This window comes from Procambarus clarkii, chromosome 2 (assembly GCF_040958095.1).
Source record: "Procambarus clarkii isolate CNS0578487 chromosome 2, FALCON_Pclarkii_2.0, whole genome shotgun sequence".
Taxonomy (NCBI): Eukaryota; Metazoa; Arthropoda; class Malacostraca; order Decapoda; family Cambaridae; genus Procambarus; species Procambarus clarkii.
Window position 1 is genome coordinate 52523687 of NC_091151.1, and position 9106 is coordinate 52532792.

Below are 9106 nucleotides of genomic sequence, written 5' to 3' on the forward strand. Positions count from 1 at the left end.
CAGGCAAAGTGACTGAAATGACAACAAAACAAATAAACATTGATATTCCAAATTATGATGATAATTGTATTAATAAACCAATCTGATTGTGAATTGAATGGAAGACAATCTCACGCGTACTCAGGCGTGCCCCACTCAGAGTGATCAGGGGCGTCTCCGCACACAGATTACGTAAACAAGAAATTTACTGAGCTAAGGTGAGGAGCTAGTCAGCTAGTGGAATAATTTAACTTACCTGAATTTACGGCAGTCACTAATACTAGAGGCCTCGACGAAGATAGAAAGCCAGCGGCTTGTCAAAGGTCCCCCATTTGCCCTAAAGATCATATAATAATCGCCTAGATTACAATGGCGTATTTCCTTTCAGCTCTGATGTTGTTACTTAACAGTCCTTCGTAAAATCACATAATCTTACATGCATGATTGACACTGTCCTGTCACCATATTAACAAGGCGATCATGCTTCTCCCTCGGCTGTTTAACGGTGGTTTATAAATCGTCACTGTGTTATGTATAAATCTCAGGATGATGCAGCTTCAACAGATAACGAGTTTAGGGCTTCCGCCCAGCGTCGAGAGTGTGAAGCTGTTTCTTACTTCCGTTGTATGTCTGGTCAGCTGCTCACAGACATTATAGTTCACGGTATAGCATCACAACCTTGAGCTTCATGTTTTGGTGTTTCATCTTGAAACCAACAAGGTTTTCAAGGCATGTTATTATGTCTTTTCGTCCCCTGGTGATGTTATCAAACGAGGGAAGTGACATCAGAGTCAGGTTGAACACCACTTAGTCTTGCCTTAGATATATTTACCTTTGCAAATAGGAACGAAATCATCTACTTAGGAGGGAGACAAGAGGCCTCATAATGCTGCGTAAGCGACGCGGTGAACAGCGTCCAGCAAGCTAACCAGTGCACAAGAGATTCGGTAAAAATGTAAATGACTCTCCAACAGCAAACATGACCCTTAACATCTGTCTAAACCACCTCATATACAAAAAAATCTCTATTCATATGAAGTAATAAAATGATGAATGATGAATGTGTAAATAAATAAATTACATGTAAAAAACGAAAACATATCTATTGGCCTTACTTTTGGAATAGTAACATACATGTATGTGTGGAGGCGACCCGGCCCTGCTGGCTGACCAACCCACAAGTACACAGTAGTCCTGATCCATCCTCACCACCATAACACTCTCTCAATATACATTCTACAAGAATATGTCCTCGGTCCAAAAACTATTAAGAAGTAACGTTAAAATTAAAAACGCCTTTCTGTATGTCCATTTTTTTTCTTTGCTACAAGAATACGTATTTAGCAACGTAAGAAGAACTATTAATTTTTAGTAACTTTAAATACTCTGGTTGCCGTTTCACAGTCCAGCCGCAACAATTAAAATATACTCGGTAATTAATTGAACCAACACAGTTAGTAAAGCTAAACTAATACCCTTAGGGGGTAGAAATTGCCTAAGCTACTCTATCCTTTTGAGATGTATTTCTTTCTTGTCTCAATAAACATAACTGAACTAATACTTATGATTTTTTAAATATAGCTAACTGATGTTATTTAAACAAAAATATGGAAAGGTAATATTTATAAATTAACTATTTTGGCCTGACCTCCTATGCTAAATAATGTCTGTCACTTTTAGAACTTTGAAATATATAGGTTTTCTTTTTAATATTATCCAAAATTAGTACTGAATTAAAGTATTAAATTCTTCTCTGATATAGGTGAGGATGACTCAGGTTATGCTGTCCTCATTGCTTGCATTGTTAGCAGTGGTGCTCGCAACCGTGCTTGTAATGTTTAACTTTGGTAGTTGGTATCCGAAGTATGTCAAAATGGGAGTCAATCTATGGGGAGTTAGTATTTCTGTGTATTATTTGCATTATAAATATAATGTTCCTCTATAATTTCAATGTGTTATCTAGCTCTTTTTATGGCGGCCTTAAGCCCACCAACCTTGGGAGAGTTATTAATATCACCACAAGATGTTAATGACTAACTTGTTTAAACACCAAGAAGCAAAATACACTTCTTGGTGTACACCCCTGGATCGTTACTTAGCTTTGTGTTGTTTAGTGATTGTCGTATAACGTTTCCTGTTATTGTATTACAAAACAAATGGTACAATCAACAAAAAATTATATATTTGAAAAGTTTGACCAAACCACACACTAGAAAGTGACGAGGCCGAAACATCGTCGTCTCTTCACTTTCTAGTGTTTGGTTTGGCCAACACTTTTCAGCCACGTTATTGTGACTCCTCGTCTGCATATAGAAATATTTGTTATTAATGATGTAAAGTTAATTATTATTATTTATTCCTCATTCACCATCAGGATGAATGATGTTTATAGTGTTTGGGAACCGAAACATTTTGAAGATGGACTGAAAGTTTAATATTATGAAGTTCACTGGAGAACTTGACGACCTCTGAAACTTGAAGACCTCTGGAAACCTGGGGGTCCGACTGGGTCTTACGATGAGGCTCTGTAGGTCTGAGAGTCCCGTAAACTAACATGTGATGAACGACTCAACAAGAGAATCACACCGAGGAAAGCACCAGGTCAAGGTCTGGTCAGTATTATGTGCTGGTCAACCTGTCCTCTCACTTCATGTGTGGTATGTGTAATTTCGGTGCTATTGATCACAACGTCAAAATTTCGATGCTCTGATGAAGTTAAGTGTACGGCAATATTGATGCTCCTTTGCTCTATGCTTGGCTACAATGGGTTAGATGGCTGGTCGAGTCCTAACTCTTCTAGTTAAGTTAATCCACTTTAAATTTGACGTTTGTCAAATCGTAATAACGAGGTGGACTATGATTATACATCACCTGAATGTCTGTAACCCTCAGTGGTCCGTCAGTCCCATTCATTGTTGTTCATGAACTCGAGGATCAAATTAAAACTAAGACCTGAGATCGTGCTAAACTAGCAGGATTTGATGAGGGTTCTATTGGTGCCGTAGTTCCTAGTCAAACTGTGTTGAGAACTCCAAAGTTATGATGATCAGAGTCTGAGATAATGTCAGCCCATTATCATAATGATAATTATCATTGTCAGTCAACACACTGGGATAATAACAGTGTGTGTTTGACCTTCCTGTTAATATTGTTTGTCCCTGAGCAGTTTAACTCATACCTATGGCTATGTGCCACCCTGATTGTGAGTGTTCTCTCAGTGCCCTAACTCCTTGCTTGTATTGCTTGCAATGGTGATTGAAATATTTAACTTCGTTAGTTGGTATGCGAAGTTTGTCAAGATGGGTGTCAATGGATTCGAGTCATCGCGGGGAATCTCAAGATGTCATTAGATATGACCCAAGACCTCTGGATGTAATACAATGGTGGATACAGACTTGTATTACCAGGGGAGGCAGGCTGCCCATCCCCTGGGAAAAACTATCTACAGTGTGTGCCGGGAGGGTGTGAAAGAGGATTTTCCCTCCCAATACCGTTGGAAGTCCTAACCACAAACTCCCCCATCCCCCTCAGTGACAGTATAGACATCTGTCAGGACGCTGGCACACTAAGGCTCATGCCACTGCCACGAGGGAGAACAGGTGTCTAAACCAATGGGAGCTCAGTATGAAAGCGCGGAAACGCCTCAGGCCTTCTGATAGACCAAGAAGCGATGACGTCACAGCATCTTTGAGGACCCATGTGGCGCCCAGAGTATTCATTCGGGCCACAGATTCGAAAGGTGAACCACGTTACTCCCCAGAGCTCAGGGAAAACTGGTTTTACTTACATCTGGTGGCACAGTATTTTTATTTATTTATTTATATATACAAGTGTTCCTACATTCTTGTACAGCCACTAGCAGGCATAGCGTTTCGGGCAAGGCGTTTACCCTAATTTTCCCTGGAATACGACCCGCTAAATTGTTTAACAACCAGGTATCCATTTTACTGCTGGGTAAACAGAGGCTACAGTTAATGATTGGCGTCCAGTAAATCCTCCCCCGGCCAGGATACGAACCCAAGACAAAGCGCTCGCGAAACACCAGGCGAGTGTCTTACCAATACGCCACCGAGAATGCTTTCTGCAGCCGCGAAACAAGCCAAGTACCGCATCCATTATAAACTTCCATGAAGTAGCTGGATTTATTTAGTACTGGAAGTAGGATTTAACGACGGTTCCGGAGACACTAGGGCCAGGTATGTCGTCCTCATAGACTAGCAGTGTTAAGATAGCTAAGTAAGAAGCCCTCTGCAACATTCAGAAATATATTGTTGAGTAAACAGCTGGAGGAAAAAACTGTGTATCGCGTGAGCTTATATTGTGAATGAAAGCGGTAATACTCAGTGTTAAGTGTGTGAGTCTAATTAATGAAGTGATTGTCCAATCATCAGTGGCACAATCATGTGTACTGTCTAATTGGAGAATGCGTTGCAGTGGGAGTATCCTCGGGCGCTGGGGAAACAGAAAACGGGAGTGTGGGAGGTGGGAAAGCAGTGTGTCTCGACTCTCACCAACAGAAAACTGGGTTTGTGTGGGTAAACAACTACTTGTGGAGTGTGAGGGTTTTTGTACCTCAGTATAGAGACTGTTGAGTGATTGTTGCAACTCACACTAGAGCTCTTATGGTCGTGTCTGTGTCATCGATCAGCTCGCGTATTGTATCACCGAACACGAAGTATTATCATCGGTCATTTGATGGTTTGAGGTGGAACGTTATCTAGCATTGAAGTATCCAATGCCAGTTTCCATCGCTTAATTCCTACAGTCTACCTGACACATCGATCTTCACCTATGACAGCTGTGTAAGAGCGTGACAGGTGTGTGACTTAAATGAAGCGTAACAGGTGTGTGAATTGAATGGAGCGTGACAGGTGTGTAAATTGAATGGAACGTGACAGGTGAGTGAATTGAATGTAAGTAAAAATTCCCGGTATTAATTAAATTGTAATGTGCACATTAATTTGGAAATCAGTAATCACTCAATCTCGGATCATGAGAGTTATCTCGCAACGAGTTCTCTGTGGTAGAGTCCATAGAGATTGTAGATGTGTTAATCTATCAGTTATTGTCACATTGTGTGTGTGAACAGTTATAATATAAACACTTTTGAGTTAGGGTTGTTAACATCTGTTTACAAGCAAAGTTGATAGTGTGCTGACTATGGTTGTCTTAGTGGCACGTTATGTGGAGTGTTAGAGGTTGTCTTAGTGGCACGTTATGTGGAGTGTTAGAGGTTGTCTTAGTGGCACGTTATGTGGAGTGTTAGAGGTTGTCTTAGTGGCACGTTATGTGGAGTGTTAGAGGTTGTCTGGGTGGCACGTTATGTGGAGTGTTAGAGGTTGTCTTAGTGGCACGTTATGTGGAGTGTTAGAGGTTATCTTAGTGGCACGTTATGTGGAGTGTTAGAGGTTGTCTTAGTGGCACGTTATGTGGAGTGTTAGAGGTTGTCTTAGTGGCACGTTATGTGGAGTGTTAGAGGTTGTCTTAGTGGCACGTTATGTGGAGTGTTAGAGGTTATCTTAGTGGCACGTTATGTGGAGTGTTAGAGGTTATCTTAGTGGCACGTTATGTGGAGTGTTAGAGGTTGTCTTAGTGGCACGTTATGTGGAGTGTTAGAGGTTGTCTGGGTGGCACGTTATGTGGAGTGTTAGAGGTTATCTTAGTGGCACGTTATGTGGAGTGTTAGAGGTTGTCTTAGTGGCACGTTACGTGGAGTGTTAGAGGTTGTCTTAGTGGCACGTTACGTGGAGTGTTAGAGGTTGTCTTAGTGGCACGTTATGTGGAGTGTTAGAGGTTGTCTTAGTGGCACGTTATGTGGAGTGTTAGAGGTTGTCTTAGTGGCACGTTACGTGGAGTGTTAGAGGTTGTCTTAGTGGCACGTTATGTGGAGTGTTAGAGGTTGTCTTAGTGGCACGTTATGTGGAGTGTTAGAGGTTGTCTTAGTGGCACGTTATGTGGAGTGTTAGAGGTTGTCTTAGTGGCACGTTATGTGGAGTGTTAGAGGTTATCTTAGTGGCACGTTATGTGGAGTGTTAGAGGTTATCTTAGTGGCACGTTATGTGGAGTGTTGAGGTTGTCTGGGTGGCACGTTATGTGGAGTGTTAGAGGTTGTCTGGGTGGCACGTTATGTGGAGTGTTAGAGGTTGTCTGGGTGGCACGTTATGTGGAGTGTTAGAGGTTGTCTGGGTGGCACGTTACGTGGAGTGTTAGAGGTTGTCTGGGTGGCACGTTACGTGGAGTGTTAGAGGTTGTCTGGGTGGCACGTTATGTGGAGTGTTAGAGGTTGTCTTAGTGGCACGTTACGTGGAGTGTTAGAGGTTGTCTTAGTGGCACGTTACGTGGAGTGTTAGAGGTTGTCTGGGTGGCACGTTATGTGGAGTGTTAGAGGTTGTCTGGGTGGCACGTTACGTGGAGTGTTAGAGGTTGTCTGGGTGGCACGTTATGTGGAGTGTTAGAGGTTGTCTGGGTGGCACGTTACGTGGAGTGTTAGAGGTTGTCTGGGTGGCACGTTATGTGGAGTGTTAGAGGTTGTCTGGGTGGCACGTTATGTGGAGTGTTAGAGGTTGTCTGGGTGGCACGTTACGTGGAGTGTTAGAGGTTGTCTGGGTGGCACGTTACGTGGAGTGTTAGAGGTTGTCTGGGTGGCACGTTACGTGGAGTGTTAGAGGTTGTCTTAGTGGCACGTTACGTGGAGTGTTAGAGGTTGTCTTAGTGGCACGTTACGTGGAGTGTTAGAGGTTGTCTGGGTGGCACGTTACGTGGAGTGTTAGAGGTTGTCTGGGTGGCACGTTACGTGGAGTGTTAGAGGTTGTCTGGGTGGCACGCAAATATTGTTTTATTCTCATTCGGGTGTATTGTTGTGTATTGTGATGTGGTGTAGAGTAACACCCTTGTTAGTCGCTTGTCTTGAGTGATAAGCGAGAGTTAATTGTCTGATTAATTAGTGAAAAGTTATTCACGTAATTAGTAATGTCATTCACTTAATTAGTAGTCATTAACGTAATTATTAAAGTCATTAACGTAATTAGTAAAGTGATAATTGTATTTATCTGATGTCTATGTGACAGTGTGATTAAATGAGTTATTGGTTGGTTTACTAATTGTCTGGTGACAGTGATTAACGTAATTAATTAGCTTTGATTGCTGTCTGTGTGATAGTATATCATTAAAGTAATTAAGTGTTACTAGTTAATTAATGTAAATTGAATAATTAATTTGATTTATTAAAATTCAATGTCTGTGATATTGGTTGTTAAGTAATTGTTTGTTGCTTCATGTCTTAGTGACATTTGCTAAAGTAATTAGTTATGTTGTTGTGTATTGTGGTGATTGTCTTAGTGACATTCGATGTGTATTCATTAACGTGTGTTAATGTATTGTATTGGTCAAGTGTTTTGATATTTGCAAGTGAATAGTGTGCACGAAGTGTTTCAGGTTAGTTCACTGTTGTTGTTGACCTGACCAGTGGGTCGAGACGTTAAGGCTCTCACACCTGTCAGAGTGGAGGGTCGGGAGAATACTGCTAAGTGGTGTTCTGTCAGTTACTGAAGTGACACTCTTGAATTAACGTAACGTGGGAGGCCGTGTATTAGAATGTAAGTTTTGTTGAATTAATGCATTTATTTTCATACATGTGTCTTTAAATGTCACTCCTCATTCTGTAGTACTGCCCCCGTATTCATCTTGGTAATTTGATACAAACTTGAGATGGGTCGGGATCCAGCCTCTAACCCCCAATCATCAAATTATAATTTGGCGTGAGAACCCACCCCACTACCTGCTGGATTCGCTGCAAGCGAGTTGCAGAGTGAACGACCCAAGTGAGGAGGCTCTGGTATGGCTGATGGAGAGTCAAGACCGTCTTGGCCCTCATCCATCACCTCAAGTATTGGATCCTTAGGGTTTTGCTCCCGCCATCTTTGTGTATTTAACCAGTAATATTTGAGATTCTGGCGCCCAGCGTGGTGCTAGGCTGTGTGGTAGAATTGGTCATTATACATCTGACGCTCAAGGTCAACTGAGTGTTTATGAAAGGAAAATCTCACCTCTGGCTTACTAACGTGGGGCTAAGTAACTTAGACAGTAACAGTACAGCTCCATAGCCGGATGCATATTCTTACACTGACCTCAGGCTGGGCTCGTCCAGGCGGCGGCCTACCCTTTAGGACACATTCATCAAATTAAATATGCTGCTTGTTATAATTGGGTTTTCTCAAATTTAACAAAATATTATTTCATACTAGAATGTGATGAATAGTTAGGATAATTTAGTTTAGATTAGATGGTTAGGCTCTGTAGGTCATTACTGGTATTTACAGTACGTGAATGAAACCCTTAGAGGTGCCATTCGAGCAACCGTCGTGAACGAAGCACTGCTCGAGAAAAATACACGCGTCAACAATTGAGAGTCCTGTGTAATGTGTTTTTCAATTCATAAACAGGGAGTTCGGTGACTGGATTAACGAGCATTTGGCCCTTGTTGACGAGGATGGGCTGTATGTACACAGAGTGGGGCCTCTCTGCTTGTTGGTAAATATTCACTGAGATTACATTAGTAGCGAACCCGCTAGTTAAGGTATTGTAGTGTCCTTAATAATCATTCTGCGGTTAAGAGTTCATCGTCCGCTCCAGAGTTAGCGACAATTGGTTGTTGTTATTAAACCGAAAACTTGACGATATATAAACTCCCACTGGGTGGAACATAATTAGAATATATACTCTCAAGTCTTTGTCTCTTACAAATGTTGCAAATAAACTGAAAATATAACCAATAAAAGTAAGCAGAAGTTTCAGGAAAAGTCTTCAGTTTGAGTCACCTCTTCATTATTTTCTCCCGAGTCTCACCAAAACTTCACAGAGTTAAGTCCACAAAAGACTTTTTCAATTTGAGGTCCACAGGACCATTTCTCTCTCACTCTCCCGAAAAACTTCTGTTCATTTATCACAAGTTTCCGTTATATAAAAATGCAACACTCATGTCCTGGATTGCTGACAGGGAGAGTACAGCATTATTTCTATCTATGGAATAGAAATTCTATTTTTGTCTGTCCCAAGTTGTAGGCCAGAGGCTAGGAGTCTATCCTCCCACTAGCCTTACACAACTTTCGTAGATGATGCGTGTTGAGGA